At 42.0% G+C, this 23,351-nt stretch overlaps 2 long non-coding RNA genes across 2 annotated transcripts in view; both read right to left on the bottom strand.

The window, feature by feature from the left end:
- Positions 1-1,503: 1,503 nt before the first annotated feature.
- LOC122210757 lies at positions 1,504-7,485 on the bottom strand. The gene is made up of 3 exons (XR_006198226.1): positions 7,214-7,485; positions 1,913-2,082; positions 1,504-1,612 (listed from the first exon to the last, which is right to left on the bottom strand). It is a non-coding gene; the product is annotated as an uncharacterized LOC122210757 (long non-coding RNA).
- Positions 7,486-8,930: 1,445 nt separating this feature from the next.
- The window catches only part of LOC122210758, a 33,816-nt gene continuing 19,395 nt past the window's right edge, over positions 8,931-23,351 (bottom strand). The window contains exon 3 of the long non-coding RNA XR_006198227.1: positions 8,931-9,971. This is a non-coding gene — a long non-coding RNA (uncharacterized LOC122210758). The remainder of the gene's footprint in view (positions 9,972-23,351) is intronic.

Here is a 23,351-nt window from a genome sequence, read left to right as displayed (position 1 = left end):
GAGGCGGGTCCCCTCCCCTGAAGGTTCCTGCCTGCTTCGGTGAATAAAATGCAGCAGAAAGCAATGCTATGTGCCTTCCGAGGCTAAGTGTGTAAAAGGCCCCAAGATTCCACCTTTTCCAGCAGACTCTTTGCTCCTGTGCTTCCTGTGGGAGATCTGACTACCCTGAGCCACCACGCTTTGAGGCTATATGGAGAAACATATGTAGACAGCCTGGCCAAGAGTACCCGCTGAGCCCAGCCTTTGATGCATCCCAGCCTAATCAGCAAAAAAAGTAAATAGAGAAGCCTCCAGATAATTCCAGCACCTACCTATTTGATACACGCCAGATGGATGCCTGTGCTTCACCCCCCAGGATCATATTCAGTTAGCATAGTGCGGGCCTTGGGCCTCAGTGGGTTTTTTTTTTGGGGGGGGGGGTTGTTTTTTTTTTTTTAAAGCGTCACCTGTAATTTTGATCTGCAGCTAGGATTGAGAACCACTGAGGTGGTCTATACTATACGCATAGGAAAACAATAGAATAAAACATCAGAAGATAGATAAAGGTCATCAAGTGAAGACACTTGAAGTCCAGGGGTAGAATTCTGGACTTCATTAGGGAGGGAGTTAGAGACATTAAATTAATCAGGGTGGATGTTAATTGGAGCTGTGCTTGAGAAACATTAATCTGGTGTCGTTGTGTGCTTTTTACCTTATTAACGGCAAATCTCATTATCTGAAATGCTGGAATAGCCCCTTCCCTTTGCCAACTGCTCACCAAAAGAAAAGACAAAATCATAACAAACAGACTGTCCAACTCATCAAATGGGCACTGGTCTTCGAATTACTGTAAAAGAAAAAACCAGAAAGAAAGGAGGAGCGGTGCTGCTCAAGAACATCAAGCTACAAAGTTTAGGAAAATAGGATGTAATTCCTGCCATGCGTGGAGGAGTGAACAGATTTTTCTGCAACAAGCTGAAGTCTGGACCCTGTAACCCAAGCTGTGGGTCCCTCAGCCCTTAAATTCAGCCCTTCAAGTGTTAATATTTTGATGCCAACCCCACAGTAACAAGAGCAGGTGACAAAGAAGAAGATATTCTCCATTTATAAATGAAAAATAGGAGAGTAATCAGTAATCATCACTCAAAACCAGGGAGCTATTTGTAACACTTGAGTAAGAATATTCCTTTTACCTTTGCCAACCCCAGTGATATTTTCTGTACCTGTGGCTTTGCTTATTTCTTCTAATGGGCTGCAAAGAAGAAATATAAATTATTAACCTACCAACCAGTCATTAATTTTTTTTTATGATTTCAGCATCCACATCATAATGCTATAGCTGACTTCTTTTTTTAATGGAAATGTCATGTTCATAGAAGGCTCCAATAGAAATGGATGGCAATTAGATTCCCATTCACAGCCAAATTCAATAGGCTCTACAAAGTGGTAACCAAACATATTTTTAGTTGTTTTTTTTTTTAATGTAGAAAGCATGCATTTTTGAAAACTGTTTTCACACATCATTTTTCTGAAACACAGATGCTTCCCTGCTGTATGTAGTATCAGTTACAAATGGAGACAGCCGACTTGGGGGAGGAAATGCATCTCCTTACCAAATCTTTGTAGCAAGATCCTGGGGGAAAGAAAAAGAATTGTAATTCTAGATTCCAGCTCTCAGGCTTCTTATGATAAGACATTGACACGAAAGTATTTCTGGCATTTCAGGAGATGATCGCAGTGCAGGAACGTATTGTATTTCAATCCATCTCTGTTTCACAGAGGAACTGTTATCTAAGCATTTCAGACAGCCAGGAATCTATCTTATTTATAGTCTAAAAATTCTGTGGAAGGTTGCTCTTTGGAGCAATGGTTCAGAATCCTTCCAGTCTGTTCAGTGGACATTTTCATTGCTTTGGCAGCCTAAGATCCAAACCTTCTTCCTTATCGAAGGTCATGTCTCCATGGTGAGAATCCTGATCAGAGGCAGGATGCATCTCTTCTGAGGAAGGAAGATGGTCCCAGGGGACAGGGACAGATCACAGACCTGTCAGCAGAGACAGATGTGGACTCCGTTGACTGGATGCTTTGCTTGGGACTTTAAGTCTGCAAGGGACATGATGGGAATTTTATTAATGGTGATAGAAAAAAGCCACACAGTGTTGAGTGACCACAATGGCAGCAGAGCCCCTGAAGACAACTTAACCATATGATAAGGGAATTTGACTGTGGTTTTGGTAGCCTTGATCCCTAGCTTTCCTATCCACTTCCCATAAGACCAGGCATCCTTCAAAAATTTTCTTTTCTGTTTTACATCGGTCAGCTAGTGTGTGTATGCAAACATTTAAGTTCTATTCTCTTAGAAAACTTCAATGATATAACACAGTGTTATCAACTATAATTCCTTTGTTTTACATTTCTTCATCCTGTAGCTCTTCATTTCTTCATCCTGTAGCTAAAAGTTTGTACCCGTTAACCCAACTCCCCCTACCTCGCCTCTCCTTTGCAGCCTTTGGCATCTACTCTTCCACTCTCTGTTTCTTTGAGTTCAACATGTTTTCTTTTTCAGGCTCCAATATAAGTGATACCATGCAGTATCGTCTGTCTCTGTCTGGTTTATTTCACTTAGCATAATGCCCTCAAGCCTCAGCCATGTGGTCTCAACTGACAGGATTTCCTTCTTTCTCATGGTGAATAATATTCCATTTATATCTCTATACCACATCTTCTTTATCCATTCATCCATCAGTAGATACTTAGGTTGTTTTCACATCTTAGCTACTGTGAATAATGCTATAAGGAACATAGGAGTGCAGACACCTCTTCAAGATCCTATTTTCATTTCCTTTGGAAATATACCGTGAAGTGGGATAATTGGATCTTTTGGTAGTCCTATTTTTAATTTTTGAGCAAGCTCCATACTATTTCCCATGGTGGCTACACTATGTAAAAGTGCATTAGAAAACTCTGAAAAGTTAGTAAGGGTTAGTTTTTGATGTTTGAACTATGACAAATTCAATCTAAATTTCTTCTGTTACAGAGAGCCATTTGTGAAGTCATTGGGGAAAACATCGGCTAGAAAAAAATAATTCTATTCAGACATTTGTTTAATGTCTGCTTCATGTGAGGCAACTGACAGGCAGAGCTGGGGAAATGTTGAGAAAGGCTGGCCCTTGCCCTTGCGAAACGTATGCAACTTAAAGAGACGTTTTTATAATGGATAATTTTAAAGCGGTGAGACAAGAGTTAACACCAGAGGTTGGCAGTGAGCACAGAGAGAGGACAGCGGAGGGCACAGCTCCCTGTTAGTACCTATTCTGCATGGCCATTTATGTAACTGTAGATGGCAAAATTAGGACTCAGAAATAGTAAGTACCATGGGCCAAAAATGATTAACAAATAATGGCTATTTTCCTACAAGCTATTTTACCCTGGGGATTTTTTTTTTTCTGTTATACTACTGTGTGAGTAAAATAAAGTTGCCATCTATTGGTTTAATTGACTTACTCTTCTGTACAAACAAGGTTGAGGTATTGCGTGCAAGGGGTTGAGTAAACACTAGGGACAGAGAAAGTGCTCAGCAAAGATAATCATTGTTATCCCCACCAGCACCACTACCTTGCAAGCATGTTGGAAGGACCAGAGAGACTTCACATAAAATGTATGGTAGGATGTCCGGCACATAAGGGTATTATAAACATAAAAAACAAAATTCAACTGAGTAAATTTGAAGATCAACTAATTCTTCAATTGGGCAGTATCCCAACTAGCAAGTAGAAGGGAGCTTCACTGAGCTAAACAAAAGAAAGAGTTTTAAAGGCAGAAGGCAGAGAGAGGGCATTGGAAGAAGAAGGATAAGGAAAGGGAGGGAGAGGGAGAGGGAGAAGGAGAAGGAGAGAAAGAAAAGAAGGAAGGAAGAAGGGAGGGAGAGGAAGAAGAAGGAGAGGAAGAGGAAGAAGAAGGGAAGGAGGAGGAGGAGGAGGAAGAAGAAAAAGAGAGGAATTTATTAGCAAGGAATGCATTATTTAGGAAAGTCTGCCCTCCTAAGGAGAAGAGAAGGGGTCTATCAGTACGTTCCCTAGTGCTGACCAGGAAATTCTAAGTTGACTGTTAAAGGTTACATTCTCTGGGGGATTGAAACTGCATTTAGGTTAGGTGTTAAGTCTTGGCTTACTGACTGGGGGGCCTTGGTTTACTGTCATGACACCATTTGGGGCCTGTGGTTTTCTTTTTAACGGGGTTCTGGTAAGCAGTGGTGGTCGCTGTTACTATAAGATTGTTATCCATAGCCTTGGACACCACTGTTTGCTCCCTCCTTGAAACTCTTATCCTGGCTCCCTGATCCTGTCCCTCCCCGCTTTAGTCTTCTTCTTGGCATCTTCTAATTCTTCCAAATGTTAGTGTTTTCTAAACAGTGTCCCTGTTTCACCTTTTCCTTTCTTTCTTTCTCCCATTCTCATCTCCTTTCTCTCCCCTGCTTACTGACAATATCCGGTCCCATGGTTTTCATTGGTCTTTAGGCTGACGACTTTGTAACCAGCAGACATCTCCCCCTCACCTATAGATGCTTATTTCAGCCTGTCTGGTTCACGTCTCCTTATGACTGTCACTTAGGCATTTTGTATTCGACATGTCTCAAAATGAATTCATCATTTTCTCATAATTATCCTATCTTCCATATCTTGTTGAAGAATGTCATCCTTCATCCAAAAAAGAAACCTGGGAATAGTGTCAAACTCCTTCCAGCACTGCCTCTCACCCTTCCTCTGTCTCAGCCTCACCCCATCCAATCAGTTACAAAAGTTATCTTGGAATCTACCCTCTCCTTCCATCCTGATTGCCACCGCATGAGACCAGATAACTGTCATCTCTCATCTGGAGCAGTGTCCCAGCCACCTGCCTGGTCTCCTTGTCTCCAACCTATCCTCCCACTAATCCATGCTTTCCACCTTCTACAGAGAGAGACTTCTAAAATGCACATCTCAGAGTAGCACACACCTGCTTAAAATCCTTCCGAGGCTCACTGGAGCCTTCAAGATAAAATCACCTTTGCTTCTGTCACCTCTTGCCATTCTCCCTCTGCCTCCTCCCCAGCCTCAACATTCTAACCACACAGATTTACTGGAGTGGGATGGAGTGGTTAAGCAGACAAATTCTTATATCTAAAAAACCTGGGCTCAAATCCCAGCCTACCTTCTTATTACCTTTGGATAACACTAAGGCATTTGACTGAGCCTCTCTTTTTCTTAACTCATAAATAGAAATAAGAATGCTACCTAAGGAGCACGGTTTAGATATTCAGTTAAATAATGCATGTGAAACACTTGGCATGGTACCTTGCACAAAAATAATGGCACTAAAATGTGGCTATTTATCATTACTTGCAGATACTTGGATATGCATTGCTCTCCCGTGCTCCTGGGCTGTTGCCCTGGGCATTCTCTGCTGAGAATAAACAATCTTCCTTAATTGGCCTGCCCATCATTTAGTTGGGTTTTAAGAATCAGCTGAGACATCATTTCCTCTCCTCCCCCACCAATCCCCAGGGCTGGGTTGTTTTTCCCTCCTCCTTGTTTCCATAGCACTCTCTACCTACCTGGTTCATGTCCCTTATCACATTTTTTAAAAAGTAATTTTTTAGTATCCTCTTTAGTTGCCTGCCTGCCTAAACTCTGAGGTGCTAGAAAGAACTGCATTTTTTGTCTGTATCTTGTGTCTGATAAATTGCTAGACACGTGGTGGGCACTGAATAAATGTGGAATGAATGAATAAAAGAAAGATCAAATAAATCTTACACTCAACATGGGAATTAGAGTAAGAGAATGAAGGATGTTATCTGCTTCCTTGTCATAAGATCCAATTACATGAATTGATGATAAAAAGATACAGAGACAGGGGCACCTGAGTGGCTCAGGCAGTTGAGCCTCTGAGTCTTGATCTCGGCTCAGGTCGCGATCCCAGGGTAGTGAGATCGAGCCCTATGTTGGGCATGGAGGCTGCTTGCAATTCTCTCTCTCTCCCCCCCCACCCCGCCCCTCCTCTCCTCATTCTCTCTCTCTCTCTCTCTCAAAAGTAGATATAGACACAAAGAAGAGGGACTTCAAGATCTGGAAGAAGAATTATAAGCACGGACCACTAGGCTGACTGGAGCTGTGCTGGGTCACTAGATGGCAGAGGAAGGGAAACGTAGCAGGGGCCCCCCCTCACTCCTCAAAATGTCAAATGCTGATGAACTTAGCTACCGTATCACAAATAGAAAATACTGTGTAGGCAACAGCTATCATAATTTGAATAAGCATCTACCTTTACAAACATTCAGGCTCCCAGAGAGGTGGGAGAGTGGATCGGACAACTCTGTGTAGATGCCTCAAGAGTCTTATCAAGGCCCTAGAAAGAGGCTCCATTCCTTTCTGACTAAGTCTCTTCATACAAATGTAGACATCTGGGAACCGCACAGTGAAGTCCTGGGCATGTATCACTGAACCCTGGGGACCCAGGACGCAGAAAGGGTAGCATTAGGGGAGCCAAACCCAGCTCTGAGGTTATCAGCAAGTCGCTTAGCCTGTCCGAATCTTAGCATCCACTTTGTAAGATTTCTGTGGGGTTACAAGAATGGATATAAATTTGGCTGTGAGCACTTTGTGGTAGACTTGGAACATTCTGTTGATCACTCTGCCCCCAGCGCTTAGTGCTGCCTTGATGCAGGGGAAGTTTCCATTGATACTGGCTGAATAAGTCAGTAACCAGTGCACAGTAGGGTCATCACTATGGGTGCAGTACTGTGCACGTTACCAAACTCAAAGAGGTGTTAAGCGATGATGTGAACAGTAAGAATGTGCCCACTCTCTACCCCAGTACTGTCCTAGAAATGACTTTCTCATATGCCTGCAATTATGGAGAATCTGAAGTGCCCACCTCCACCCTGCTTAGCATTTTTCCCCTCCTAATTGCTCCTTTATATAAGAAAAGTTGTAACATTTCCTTTAAAAATGCAGATTAGCCTCTAATTAGGGACATATGTAAAAACAGACCGACTACTTGTTTTCTCCAAAAGAGAACCCCCAAAAGCTGAAATGTTTCCTAGTTTGTGAGTAAGCCAAGGTTATGTGAAACACTTTTTCAAAAGTGATTTTCTAGTAAGTTTGTTAAGCTACTTTCACTTTACAAGAGTCGGAAACCACATTCTAATCATATAGTCGTTCTAGTGAATGTGTCAGAACCCCAAACAGGCACTTACCATATGTTTTTATGAAACAACTAGTCCCTTTGGACTATAGTACATCCTTAAGGTGAGCTGACTCCATCCTATTAAGAACCATATAAAAATGCAACATTTTATTTACAATTTTAGAGAAAGATTTTGAAGGTGCATAATATATTAAAGTAATTTACAGATTGAAAAAACAATCTTTTGAATGAACTGCCCGTTTTCCACCAGGTAAAACTGTTTTAGGATTTTGTTTGTGTTTTTTGTTTTTTAGAGAGAGCACAAGCATGGGAGAGGGGCAGAGACAGAGAGCGAGAAGATTAAGCAGGCTCCACTCTCAGCATGGAACTTGATACAGGGCTGGATCCCACAACCCTGGGATCATGACCTGAGCCAAAATCAAGAGTCAGATGCTCAACCAACTGAGCCACCCAATCATCCCCAAATTACTTTAGGTTTAAAAGAATTTCCTAACTTCACTGGGTTCTCTTTCATTTTTGCCAATGGAAGTCATCATAATAATATTGACAGAGAGAGAGAGAGAGAGAGAGAGACAGACAGACAGACAAAGTACACGTTGGGTCGCACAGTCTCCCACTTTGACCTATGTGTCCTTGGGCAAATCATTTAACCTACCTGTGCTTCAGTTTCTTCATCTGAAAGAGGGAATAATAATAGCACTCACCTCATGGAGGGCTGTGAGGATTAAATAAACGATTCCACGCTTGGCTCAAAATAGTTGTTCAATGAATCTAATCATCATTAATTTATATAACAAGCAGTTATATAAATCTTCTCATAGCTCCTTGTGAATATGGGCAAAGAACATGACATGCTTTGATGGAAATTTTTAATATTTTTTTAAGAAGGGTGGGAAAAGTAAAAGGGATCTCAGCTCCCTTTACTCCTCAGAAATCCAGTAATTCACCTGGGCTTAAGAATTCTGACATAAACAGTTCTGGAATCCATTGCCCTCCATTTGTCTACATTTCTGCCTCGTCTCACTTCTGGAGCATCTCATCCCTGATGCTAGAGCCTCTTCCCAGAACTCCTTACCTCTCACATTTCCCTCCCCTGTTAGTTCTCCAACCCACAGAGCAATGATCTTAGAGACCTGGGATTCCAATGTTCTCCCTGCTCACAGATTGTCAGTGGCCACCACTGGCCCTGGGATTCAGTGCAAAAGAATCTTTGTGTCTTTCATGTCGCTCTCAAGACCCTGCAAAATCCAGTTTTATCTCTCCCCAGGAGCCCACCATGACCTCCCCATAAGTACACACATATGCACATATACTTACATATGCATGCACACACATGCACATGTATTTGTGTATACACACACACACACACACACACAAACAGAGTTCCTTCAGTTCCTGACCTCCATGCTTTTGCCTCCCCAACCCCTATTCATTCTTTAGGTTTCAGTTTAGAGGTCACTTCGTCTGGGAAGCCTCAAGCAGCCCTTCCATGACAATTCAAACCATGCAAGCTGCCCATTGTCATGTCTGTGGACTGTACACTCAAAAAAAGGCAGAGGCCAACGTATCTGGCTTACTTTCCACTGTGTATATTAAGCGCCTAATGCACTGCCGTGGCTCAGTAAGTGTTGTTGAATAAAAATCTGTTACATGATAAATTGCCATGCTTATTCTGCTCTTTTAAAGTTTAAACTTTGGCAAATCACTACCTCATATAAAAAAGGACTATTTAAATTAGATGAGTTTTCTATTAGTTTCTTTCATGGAAGTAGTGCCTGAGAACAACTGGTAAACAACAGCAAAAAATGTTAAAACGTACCATTAAACATTTTCCCCCAGGCTGAATTGCTTGGAGCTATTGAATTTTTCTTTCAGAAACAGCATGAATTTAATGTTCATTTTAGCAAAAGACAAAAAAGATTAAAGGTGAGAAAAAGAATTCATTTCACAGTCCATCATTTTCTGCCTCAAAGAGAAATTAGCATTCAATTGATGGGAGGGAGGTAAACGAATTCAAGTCTCTGTGGAGGGTAGTTAGCCAACTCCTATTCAAGTTAAAATTATGTCTGCCCTTCAACCCAGCAGTTTACTCCCAGGCATTTTTCTCTAAGGGGATAAAGGGACAACATCACAAAGAAGATGGCTTAGCCTGGATTGCCTAGAAAATAGTCTGAAGCAAAGCTTTGTGGACAGGTTCAATCCCAGAGCTGTAAAAGGGATGGAAAAGGGAAGCCAGGCAAGAAAGAAAGAAGAAAGAAGAAAGTGGCACGTAGTGAGGTGGCCACAATGTTACAAGAAAATAAAGCCAGTCCCTAGCTAGGCCACATTTCTCTGGTCTGGCTGTGTAGACCCACGGCACCTGGGAAGCGTCCTGGGGTAAAGGAAGGAAGGGGGACATCCACTTGTCATCTTTCCAAATCTTCTGTCTTTCCCCAGTCAGGGTACCCTGCCCCCTACCCACCTGTCCCTCTGGCTATTAGGGACCCCTGCACTTCCAGGTTGTGCTACCCGGTCCATCCAGGCAGCCCTGGGAAGTCAGTCCCTCCTCCCACAAAACAGGGACCCAGCGCTCTGCTCCCTCTGAGCTGGGAAGTGGTGGGAGGAGTCAGAACCATGGGTCCCTTTGAATCTGGTCGGGGCTGCAGCTGCCCTTCCGGAAGCTCTCCTGTATGACCCTTATCTTTGGGGGAGCATGAGACAGCCCCCAGAGCTGGGAGATGGGGCCAGTGCCAAGGCAGTGCTGCTCTGCATTGAGCTTCAGTACGAAAGCGGCTGCAGGCCTGGTGGGCAGGTGGGGCCGGGAACACCTGAGGAAGAATATAAATTGGATCAATATAGATGTACGCTCTACATTCACTGTAACATGGCTTATGAGCCCCACTTTTTATACCGCTTAAACTTTCATGAATAGAGGGTAAGCCCAATAAATTTTAATGTATTCAAAATTGCATTAAATCTGGTTAAAAACAATATTGAACATATGACAGAATGTATGCCATGACGTAAAGAGAATGTGACTGAATATGTGTGTGTGTGTGTGTGTGTGTGTGTGTGTGTGTGTGTGTGTGTAAGCCTAGAGATAGTAGGAGGAAAGATTTCCAAAATATAAAATATTAGTGGTCATTTCATCTGGGTGGTAATACTTCGAATGGCTTTCATTTTTACCTTAATATGTCCTTGTGCTTAAAAAAATGTTTACTAATGACATCTTATTTTATAATCACAAATATTTCAAAGTTATTCGCATCACGAGCGATGTTTAAGAAATGATATCATGGCACCCGTCATAAATAAGAGCAGAGGAGTTTCCATTCTGGGTCTGCCAGACCACTATGACTCTGACCTGGAAAGGATTAGTGTGAATAGCACTAATCCATAATATCACCTATGGCATTATTACCAAATATGAATTTACTTAATGAAGATTTAACTCTGGAGCAACAAGGCTGAAGCAAAGATACACTGAAGCCCACCATTCAAGGACTTCCATACATGTGCCTCCTCGCTATCTTCATAGCCACGTATTGGGACCCTGCTTCAACCTGGACAATAGGTCCTCACGACCCTGCCTTTCCCTCTTCCACAAGTTTGCTCCTGGAGCCCCATCTTTGTCCCAGCACAGCAACTGTCTGCTCCACAGGGGCTGGGCAGGGGGATGTGAAGGCCTCTTTCGGGCCTCAGCGCATGTGCTTCCTTCCCTGGTTACCTCATCAGAGTCACAAACCCACTTTGCAAATTATTGTGATTCTTAAAAACTCCTCTTCGACATCTCAGTAGAATTCAGAATATGAGATATTGTCAATAATCCCAAAGAAAAAATTTAATTTGCTTACCCAGAGCATGAATAACTAGATTTGCAGTTCTAAATGGACAAATTGATCATTTCACGTGACAGGAACAAATCCTGCTTGAAAATGATACTCCGTTGCAAAATGAGATGCAATAAAAATGTATTCCAAAGCACCAAGGTTGAAGAAATGAAATGACAGTGTTTTCTTTAAAGATTCTTACAATCTCAGGCTGGCTCTGGCTTCATGATGCTATTAGTTCCAAAGCACGGAGAGGTGAGCCAGTACATTCCATTGCACTCCCTCCAGAGGCAGGCTCACCTCCTGCCAGTGCAGAGTAGAAGTGAGGGGTGGGTGAGACCAGCCTGCTGGGAGCGGAGGCGAGCTGGCTGGGTCCCGGCATCCAGACAGCATGGCAAGCAGTCCGTGTCTGAGGAGACCAATAGGAAGGAGGTTTGTAGGGGAAAACACAGGTTTCTAACATGCAGAATGAGTAAAGCCCAGGGGAATTTAGTGTCACTAAGAGAGCCACAGACCCAAAATGGCATCGCTTAGGTTAAGGCCCCCAGTCAGTAAACCAAGACTTAATACCTAAACTAACTGCAGTTTCAACGCCCTAGAAATCTGACCTTTAACCAGTCAACATGGGAATTTCTGGTCAGCACTAGGAAATTCACTGATAGGCCCCTTCTCTTCCCCTAAGAAAGGCAACCGTGCTAAAATAATGGATTTTTTGCTAATAATATCCTTTTTCCCCCCACTTTATCTTTACTTTTGAAGACTTTACCTTTTATGTACCCCTTTGGAGCTCCCCTCTACTTGCTACATGGGATGCTACCCGAGTCATGACTCATTTAATAAAGCCAATTCAATCTTTAAAATTTACTTAAAATATCTACAAAGATAGCTCATAAAAACAAAGCATTCTTAGAGGCCAGATATATATATACGCACACACATACACACAGATACATACACATATACATACATACACACACACACACACACACACACACACTGTCCAATAGACAGACATGATCCCTTGTCCAATTTTCATTTAGACTTGAGCCCATTCTCAGAAGAACTCTTCAATAAAAAGAGAGGCTGCTGAGTCCCCATGAATAAAGACCTCTGCAGTACTACAGCCAAGTTGTAATTCTTTAGTCCTATCCCAAATTGACCCACAGATATTTCCTGGTAAATTATACACTGAGATGCTGCTGGACACAAAGTCTGAGCTGACACTCAACTTGGACAACTAAGTGCCATCATGAGCCCCTCCCCACATTACAGGAGCAGTGAATGGAAGTCAGGTGATAAGTAGAGAACTGTCCTGTGTATACACAGTTGGTTCACCAGGTCCACAGACCCACCCAGTGGTCATTTCCCCAATTCTCAAATGTAAAATAAGAATGAACATATTTGGTAAGTGGTAGACTCTTCACATTAGTTTCTTGACCTGTGGAAAAAGAGCTCCTGGAGTAGGAAAGGTCAAGTAAAATCCCTTGAAGCTTCCCTTTTCAAGCCAAAATAACAAACCAAAGCCAATGTCACACCTTGGATGGAATGGCAGAGATTAGTGGCGTTTTCAAAGACAAAGGCTATAGGAATCATCTTCGTATAATCCATCAGACTGGCCCCTGCAAGAACTGAACAGATTATAGTGGATAACAGTGTACAATACAAATTTAGCCCAACAGCCATCTGTGCCAAATGTTGTCATCAATAAGAGAGATCAATATAGCTTCTGGTATGTGGCATGTGGCTATTGATCTAGAAAATTCATCCTTCTCCAGCTATCGACAGAAGGAATAAAACTGTTCAAATTCACATGTGGTATAAGTGGGATACATGTGGATATGTATTCATGGTTTCGCTCCAGTGCTAGTTAACTGCTCTGATATCTGTTACAACATTGTTGAAGGGAGCCTGGATCATTCGGATATCCCATGAACATAATATCGGCCTGTTATATTGTTGACATCACTTTATTTAAACATAATGAGCAGGAAGTGGCAAATATTCTCCAGAGGGTGAGAGTGAAACTCTGAAATATATCAGAAGGCTGTTATTGGGAAAATTTTGAGGCATGACATGGGGGCATGTCAGTCATCTTCTTAATGGTAAAGGGCAAGTCATCTTACCTTGTCCCTCCTACAGCTAAGAAAGAAGCACAATCCTAACTTGGCTTCTTTGGGTTTGGGAAGCTTCAACTCATTCATCAAGTTATATGAAGGCTATCAGTTTTGAGTGGGATTCAGAGAAAGAAAGGATTTTGTGGCAGGTCTAAGCTACAGTACAAGCAGCCCTACCAACTGGGCCATATGGCTCAGCAGATTCCATGGTACCGTAGCTATCTGTGTGGAGTTTCTAGCAAGGTTCAGTAGGAGAATTATAGAATAGACACCTAAGGTTCTGGGGAAAGGTTGTTATCTGCAGCAGATAAGTATATGAAGAATTGAAAAGCAATTTTTGGCGTGTTCCATGGACCCTAGTAAATACTGAGCTTCTGATGATGGAATATTAAATGACCATCCAGCCAGAATTATCTGTCATGAGCTGAGTCCTGTCAGACTCACTATGTCATATGATCAATAGAAATCCATTATAAAGTGAAGGTGGAATATCTGAGATTGATTTTAGTCATTCCCAGAAGGCAAGAGTAATATACAAGAACAGATGATCCATACCCCATATGCTCAGCCCCCTTCTGGGGCTCCCTGAGATCAGATGACGGAGGAGGAAAAAGCCCAGGCTTGGTTCACAGAGAGTTTAGCTCAGTATGTTCTACAAGTTGAAAATGGACTGATGAGGCAGGGGTGACTCTGAAAGACAGTGGTGAGATAAGATCTTCCCAAGGGATAGAACTTTTGTGCAGAGAACCTCATACTTTGTTTGTGTAGAAAGAACAATGGCCTGAATTAAGAATGTACATAGAGGGGCGCCTGGGTGGCGCAGTCGGTTAAGCGTCCGACTTCAGCCAGGTCACGATCTCGCGGTCCGTGAGTTCGAGCCCCGCGTCAGGCTCTGTGCTGACGGCTCGGAGCCTGGAGCCTGTTTCCGATTCTGTGTCTCCCTCTCTCTCTGCCCCTCCCCCGTTCATGCTCTGTCTCTCTCTGTCCCAAAAATAAATAAAAAAACGTTGAAAAAAAAATTAAAAAAAAAAAAAAAAGAATGTACATAGAATCATGGGCAGTAGTAAATGGCTTGGCTGATTGGTCAGAGTCCTGGAAGAAACAGGATGAGAAGATTGGGGACAAGGAGGTCTAGGAAAGAGGTATGTAATATAACCTGGGGGAAGGGGCACAAAGTGTGAATATCTTTGTATTCTACATTAATGTAACCCCCTGGAAAGCATCCAGTGCAGAAGAAGTACCAAGTGGACAGGATTATTTACCTATCAGCGTCTGTCCTTATCTACTTCTGTGCTTCTGCAATGGGCCCATCAATGGAATAGCCATAGTTGCAAACATGGAGGCTATGCATTGCTCAAAAAGTACACCAGATCTGATCTAGCTAATACCACTGCTGAATATCTGACCTCCCAATAAGAAAGAGAAATCCTGAGCATCCGATATGACATCATCTCTTAAGGAAATCAGACAGTTGGTAGCAAGTTGATTATATAAACCCTTTCTACCCTAAAAAGGACAGAAATTCATCCTGAGGTAGGAGTACAGGTTTACTTTTCCTTCCCACAGTGTATCAACCAGTATCATAACCAAAAGAATAGGATTTCTCTTTATAGGATCTTATATAACATTGACTTGGGACAAGAGAGTCACTTTACAACAAAGGAAGTGTAGCAGTGGACACATGATAATGGGCTCCACTGCTCCTACAACATGCCAGCTTACAAATTTACAGATACAAAAACAAAAACAAAAACAAAACCAAAAAACAAGCCTGTGATTGTATATCAGCATCTATTATATGGTATTGTATCCCCAGTAGATATAATACACCTTATTCTTAGAACTTAGTCTTAGAACCTAGAAATGACTGGTCACTATCATTCCCAATCACCCTCTTGGAAAATTTATGTTTCCCACCTCTGTAAGTTTAGGCTCTGTGGAACAGAGATCCTCATTCCCAGAAAGGTAATATTCCCACCGAAGAACACAGTTAAAGTCTCACTAAAGAAAAGTCTCTGGCTACCACCTGTTTATTTGGGATTATTGTTCCAACAGACCAGCAGAAAAAGAAATGACTGAGGAGGTAGGACTGGTATTAATTATATGAGAGGCAGGGAGAAATATACTTGGCACACATGTCTTCGAGCATCTCTAGGTATATAGTCCTATGCCCGATTTTAATTCAAATGGGCAAATATAACAACTATGATCTGATTAGGGAAGGGTAATCAGAGGCTCAGAGCATTTGGAAATGTGGGTCTAGGTTAGCCACCAGGCAAGCCACCTAATATGTTTATTTTTTAATTTTCTTTAAATTAAAAGTTTTTAATTTGAGAGAGAGAGAGAGAAAGAGAAAGAGCTGGGGAGAGGGGCAGCGGAGAGAGGGGCAGAGGGAGAGAGAGAGAGAGAGAGAGAATCTTTTTTGTTTAAATTTTATTGAAATTTAAGTTAGTTAACATACAGTGTAGTCTCAGCTTCAGGAGTTGAACCCTCTTACATATGAACCCAGTGCCCTCCTTAATGCCCATCACCCATTTAATCCATCCCCTCACCCACCTCCCATCCAGCAATCCTCAGTCTGTTCTCTGTATTTAAGAGTTTCTTATGATTTGAAGAAAGAATCTTAAACGGGCTCCACACTCAGCATGGAGCCCAACACAAGGCTTGATCTCAGGACTGTGAGATCATGACCTAAACCCCAATCAAGAGGCAGACACTCAACCAACTGAGCCATCCAGGTGCCCCCAGGCAAGCCACCTAGACCATCAAAAGTATGAGCTGAGGATGAGAGAAATATTGAAGAGTAGTAAAGGAGGGTGTTAGATAATGAGTTTCAGTTTCTTCATCTGTACTAACGGCAGTAGGGTATTGTTTGTCTTAATAAGGCTCCTTTTGGAGGTTTACACAGAAATTATGAGTAAACAGAAGCCAGAAAGAGCTGTGAGTGTACCATGAAAACTTAATGCAGGAAGTAAGTAGATCTGAGTGGTACAAGGAGACTGCCGAGGAAGTTGCTGGTGTTCTGCCCAGATCCCCTTTCCCACACCAGTCTTGGGGGTGGATCCCCCAGGTCCTGGGGGTGTCGACTCCTGACAAACTTTTTTGCAAGGCTGATGAGTGCCACCTCACTTAGAGATATCCCAGTTATGGACCTGGTCCCTCTTTGAAGGTGGCTCATATCCAATGACTGACTTATTTGGCCATATACGAGCCTAGCCCCCTTGCCTCTGGGAGGAGAATTGCAACCCCAGTGGTAAGTAGATGAGGCAGAAACCAGACTTCTTAAACCATACTTCCAACTCTCGTGCTGTCCTGATTTTCTCATTCCCTCCCTGGCTCCTCCCGAGAACATTCCCTCCATAAATCACTTGCACCAGTGTCCCCTTTCAGAGTCTGTTTCTCAGGAACCTCATCCAAGACACAAGCCTAGTTTTCAAAAAGTGTTACTAGACGAACATTCAGTGCTAGACTCACAGAAGACTGAATGCTGAACCTTAGATTTCTGGACTAGGAATGCTTCCTTCTTTCCAGACTGTAGCTGAGAGTTGTGAGTGGTGCTGGAGACTAGAACAGGCCTGGAAAGGAAGCAGTGAGCAGTCATTAGCTACGATGACTAAGACATGCAAGCACTGGAGGCTGCGTGACAAGTTCAAGGCAATCCGTGTTCTGTAGCCAAACCAGAAATCAACTCTACAGGGTAAGAAATGTGAACGGAAGGAAGAGGAAGTCTCTGCACTTTGGGGAACTGCCCTCGTAAGACCAATTCTGTATCTGGGGCAAAGATGTCAATAGGGATTTGTTGTCTTTTCTAAAGAGAACATCGCACACTCACAATCTCCACTGCATTCCGCCGGTCAGACAATATCTTACCTCCTGAGGACATCAGTCCCCCAGTTAGAGATTTCTAGTAATGACACTACATAAATATTTGCTTAGTGAATGAGTGAATCCTAATATCCTCAATGTCAGCTTGTGTGCGTCTGAAGTGCCTAGAGCCTGCTTATCACTGTATATAATATTCATAAAGCATTTTCAGTCCCATGATAGAGGCTCTTTGCAGACAGAGTACAGTTATCTCTCTCCAAAGGATATGGTGAAGATTAATTAGTTAATTTCATAAAATGCTTCAGGGATGAATATTGCTTTGTAAGAACTAATTATGAATATCACACGGTGTGCATGCCATATATTTATGCCTCTGAAGTTGAATGAAACTTGGGTGTTTTTTTTTATTGCTATAAGGAAGTTATTGGAGTTGATATACCATTTCTTTCTTATACCAAGACTATTTTGTAAAGTTATTTTGCGGTTCAAAATGTAGGTTTTGTGTATCATACCACAGAGATAGCTGCGTCCGGTTATGCAGCCAGGGAATTGACACTAACTACTTCTTGTTTTGGTTCATTCAAAACAACAGAGCCCATTATAATCTAAAATACATAAAATGTAGCAGAGCTCATATTCCTCCTCTACTGTATCCAGCTAGGAGTTTTGGGGAACACCAGTAAAACTCTCTGTGCTATAGTTAATCTGTCAAATTGGGCATATCTCATGGAACGAAATGATACAATTCAGGTATAGACTTAATCAGTACACAGGAATTGCCGTTATAAATACTAAGTTGAACAATCATGACTATTAAGTGTGTAAACCAAAATATTTGATTTATGTCTCTCATTGTCCCTTCAAATAAATTTATTCAGTAGAAGCATTTTCTTAAACCATGCCACTGCATTAAAACTCTTGGCAAGCCTCATAATTTTTCTGCTTATTGTTGGGTTATGTCAGAAGACAGTCTCAACCTGACAATTAGAATGGCTGTTGCTGGAATAATAAATCTGAAGGCAAATCCTTTTTCCCAGCTAGAGCACAGTGAGGGCTGGAATGCCTACTTTTGGCACAGGGACTCTGGCCTTCCAGCCATGCAACCGGAACATTTAGGCTTTGGACTTGGTCTTCTAGGCTTGGAAAAGCATGGCTCTTCTTTTTTTTTTTTTTTTTTTAACGTTTATTTATTTTCGAGACAGAGAGAGACAGAGCATGAACAGGGGAGGGGCAGAGAGAGAGGGAGACACAGAATCTGAAACAGGCTCCAGGCTCCGAGCTGTCAGCACAGAGCCCGACGCGGGGCTCGAACTCATGGAACGTGAGATCATGACCTGAGCCGAAGTAGGACGCTTAACCGACCGAGCCACCCAGGCGCCCCGCTTGGCTCTTCTTTAATAGGAACCTGGCTCTTAAGGCATGGAATATAGCCCTGCAGGCATGGAATGAGCCCTCCCCGCCCTTTACCCCCAGGCCTGAAACTTGGTCCCATGCTTTGATTGTGTCCCTCCAGTGTGGAAGTGGAAAGTTGCATGCAATCATGAAATATGCCCTCCAAACATGGATTCAGCACTTCCAGGCCTGAATTCCATCCTACCATGTATGAGATCTGGTCTTCCAGATATGACCCTACAGCCATGTAACCTGCCTTTGTACTTGGAACTATATAGTATGTCCAGGGAGGCTGGCACACCAGGCATGAGGCCCGACTTCTAGGCACATAACCCAGCCTTCCTGGCATGAACCATGGTCATCTGGTTGTGAAACCTGGCCCTGAACATAGGATTTCACCCTACAAATAAGGAACTCTGTGTAGAACATGAGTCTTGAGGAATGGAATCTGACAAACCAACTCTGGAATCTGATGTTTTGGATATTGATTTAAAACTTTTATGTTGCCTTTCCAGGCATAAACTCTGATTTTCCACATGAGACACAGCCTTACAGGTATGTAGTTGGAATTCCAGTGAAAACTAACACTCTGACCATGAAATCTGGCCCTCCAGGTATAGAATGTAGCCTTTCGGTCAGGGAACTTAGACGTCTAATTATGGAATTGGACTTTCCAGTTACAGAAAACTAGTACAAAATGTGAATCTTGATTCTCTAGGCATAGAATTTGGTCTTCTATGTGTGGAATTTGGACTTCTACATGTGGCTCCTGGGCATAGGCATAGATGTTGACTGTACTAGGAACCTGGTGACCTGTCGTGGAACTTTGCACTACACGTATGTGACCTCAGTTTGCAACATGGAACTCAGCACTACAAGCATGAAAGCTGACACTCCATTTATGGAATCTCAAACTCAGAGTATGAAACCTCTGTCATTTCATATATAGAGGTACAATCTCCAGTCATGGTACCAGTCTCTACAAACATGCAACTTGGCATTCCATGTGTGGAATCTGAATCTCCATGGACTTACTGTGATGAATGTGGTAAAGTTGGAATCTGGTATATAAGTCATAGAAGTTGTCCTTGTAAGACATGATCTTGTGTTGCCCAGGTATGGAATTTCATTCTCAGTGAATGCATGCTCAACATCCAAACATGAAAACTGACCCAGAAAGCATAGAATCCAGTCTTCCATATATAGACCTTTGAATTTCATGCATAAAAACTAGGCTCTATAGGCTTGGAACTTAGCACTTCATGTGTGGAATATCGATCTCAAGGCATGGAACTTGGCTCAAGTGTGGAACATGACACTACAAATATATAACCTTGTATTTCAGTCATTCACATGGGCTTGTCAAAACTTGCAAACTGATCTAGTCATGGATACTGGAACCCCACGTTAGTAATCTTAATGTCAATGTAGCAGTCAAAGCCCTTAAAAGCATGGAGAATGGCATCACATGTGTGGATTCTCAATCTCCAAACATGAACAACCTCAGGGTATGGATCTGGGTGCCCAATCTGTATTTCTGTCATAGATTTTGGATCTCTATATATGGAATTTGGTTTTCTTGTCAAGGAACTTGAAACTCTATGTGTGGAATCTCAATATCCAGGAGGTAGAATATGGCCCTACGAGTACAGAAACTAGCATTTCATGCTTGATTTCCAAGCATGGAAACTGGACCTATAATCATGGATATTGGCACTGGAGGTATGGATTATAAGAATGAAACATGGCCAGATATGTTTGAAGCCTCATATTCCAGACATGGAAATTGGCATTTCAGCCATAGGCATTGGCCCTCCAAAACAAGGAAACTGATCTCCGAGGCACTGTATTTGCCACACTATGTGTTATGGACTGAATTGCACCCTCACAAGTTCATGTCTAGAAGTCCTACTCCTCAGTGTGACTTATTTGAAGATAGCACCTTTAGGGAGGTAATTAAGGTGAAATGAAGTCATAAGGCTGAGGCCCTAATCCAATAGGACTGATGTTCTTATACAAAGATAAAGAGGCATCAGAGATCACTCTCTTGGTGTGTACACAGAGGGAAGGAAGACCATGTGGGGATATAGCAAGAAGGTTACTATCTGCAAGCCAGGAAGAGAGGCCTCACCAGAAAGCATATTTTCTAGCACCTTTATCTTGGACTTTTAACCTCTAGACCTGTGAGATAATACCTTTCTATTGTTTAAGACATCCAGTTGATAGTATTTTGTTACGGCAGTCCAAGCAAACTAATATACCATAAGGAGTTTCAATCTCCACACTGTAAGCATAGAACGTGATATATATTATTTGTGTAATTTGAATCCCCGAGCATAAAACCTGGCCCTACAAACAAAGGACCTCACACTTCCTGTGAGAAATCTTTATTTCTGAGCATGGAACCCGGCACTCCAATGTATAATCACACACGCACTGATGGAACACGTATCTACAAGCACATCTAGTGTTGTATGTGTAGAATTCCAATCCCCACGCATGAGACACAGCACTGCCTTACATGCACCGAACCTGGCTCTCAAGACATGAACCTGGCCCTCAAGGCATTTAAGTCACAGAGGTTAACACTACAATACATGAAATTATGTATAATATTTTTCAGTGCATATTTAATACTGCAATTTCTAAACATTTAAATTGACTGTACAAGCTTAGCATCTCCCATCATATGTGGAACCTCGATCTCCACACATGGCATCTGGCCCAAGAACAATTTAACTTGTCATTCCATGTGTGAAATCTCAATATTCAACCTAGCCTTAAAATCATGCCAACTAGTACTCCGTGTCTGGAATCTCGATCATTAAACATGGCGCCAGACTCTATATACATGATACTGACACTCTATGCATAGAATCTCAATCTCCAAGCAAAAACTGGGTTCCATATAGGTGGCACTTGGCATTTCATGCCTGAAATCTCAAACTCTATGCATGGCACTTCGCTCAACTAGAATGGAGACTAGCATTTCATATGCGGAACCTAGATCTACAAGAAATTCATCTGGTCTTAATAATGTGGAATCAAGCACTCCATATATATAATTTCAGACTGCAAGCACAGAACAGTCTTATATGGGTGAAACTTGGCATTTCAGACATTGGACATGGATGTGAGTTATGGCTGTTGGCTTTCCAAGGCAAGGAACCTTTAACCTCAGGCATGGAACATTAAATACATGCATATGTTCTCAATATCCAAACATGGACTTGGCCCTAAAAGCATGGAAAATAGCATTTTGTGCATAGAATTTCAATCACCAAACACAGAACCAGGCCTTACAGCATGGAACCTGGAACCTCACATGTGGATTATCAATCTCTACACATGGAGTCTAGCCCCCAAAAGAATGAGACCTGATGCTCCATCTGTGAAACTTCAATCTTGACATTGGACCTGTCCCTGAAAGCTTTCAACTTGTCATTCAATGTATGGAATCTTAATCTCCAAACATTTAACTTGGCTTCATATATTTGAAATCTGTAATCCAAACAAGGAACATGGGCTTTCACTGTTCAAATTTATATTTCCAAGACATGCAAACTTGTCTCCCAGTATGGAACTTGTTACTATTCAAATAGATTTTAAAGATTTGTATCTTTATGTGAAATATGGACCTAAAGCATGTGACCTTTCTCCCTATGTGTAGAATATAACATTCATGTATGGAACATGGACCAAAAATGATGGAATGTGGCACTCCACGTGTGGATTTCAACCTCCAAATGTAGACTTTGGCCACAGAAGTATGGGTTCCAGCATTTATATTTGCTTGTCACTCATTGACCTACACTCCTTAAATCATAGAACCTGGTCTTCCAGGCATGAAATCTGGAACTCCATATATGTAATATTAATCTCCACGTATGGAACCTGACACACAAAGTATGGAATCTTCATGCTGTCTGTTTTGGATATAACCCTTCAAACAGGGTACCTGGATTTCAGTTTGTGAAATCTCAAGTTACAAACATAGAACATGACTTGATATGTTTGCAACTCAGAACTCCAGTCATGGAACCTGGTGTTTCACTCACAGACCTTGACTCTACAAAAGATGGAACATTGATTCCAGACATAATACCTGGCATACCATGTATGGATCTCAATCTCCAAGCATGGAATATGATGCTCCATTGTGGAATTTCAATCTCTGTATGTAGAACCTGGCTCTAAAAGCATGCAATCTGGAGTACCGCATTTGAAATATCCATCTTTAAGCATGAATCTGAACCTATAAGCATGGTAACACACTATGATAACACACCAAGTGTGTTATCTTAATCTCCATGCATGGAATTTGGAACTATTAGCAGAGAACCTGGTTCTGTATGTGTGGAATCTCAGTCTCCACAAATAGAAACTGGATCAACAGTCACGGACACTGTCACTTCTTGTTAGGAGACAAAAAATGCATCATGGATCATGGAGTTCCATGTTCGAATTTCAATCTACTAATATGGAATTTGACCTGACATGTGAGGAGTCTTACCTCATATTTTAATCGTAGACTTCAGCTTGCCAAGTCATGGAGCCTAATTTCTTAAGCTACCTATCACATCATGTATGGAATTTTGATGTCTAGAACCCAACCCTATGAGTATGGAAACTGACACTCAATGTACGGAATTTCAATATCTAAATAGAGAAATTAGCCTTACAAGCAAAGGACATGACATCCCATGGGTGGAAAATCTGTCATCAAGTGTAGAACCTGACCCTACAAGCATGGAATATGACAGTGCATATGTGGGAACTCAATCTCTAAGAATGCACCTCAGCCTTACAAGCATCAAGTCTGATATTCCATGTGTGAAATCCCAATCCTCAAGCACGGAACACTGTCTTAATGTGAGAAATCTGGCATTCCAGATACAGAGGTTGACTTTTCAAGATATGGAACCTGATTTTCTAGGCAGCAAACTCATACTTCACCTTTGAAATCTCAATATTAAGCATAAAGCCTGACCTTACTGGAATGGAAATTGATGCTCCATCTGTGGAATCTCATTCTTGAAGCACAAAA

Source organism: Panthera leo, chromosome F2 (genome assembly GCF_018350215.1).
Source record: "Panthera leo isolate Ple1 chromosome F2, P.leo_Ple1_pat1.1, whole genome shotgun sequence".
NCBI lineage: Eukaryota > Metazoa > Chordata > Mammalia > Carnivora > Felidae > Panthera > Panthera leo.
Note: the sequence above shows the minus strand (reverse complement) of the source record. Positions and strands in the feature narration are given on the sequence as shown.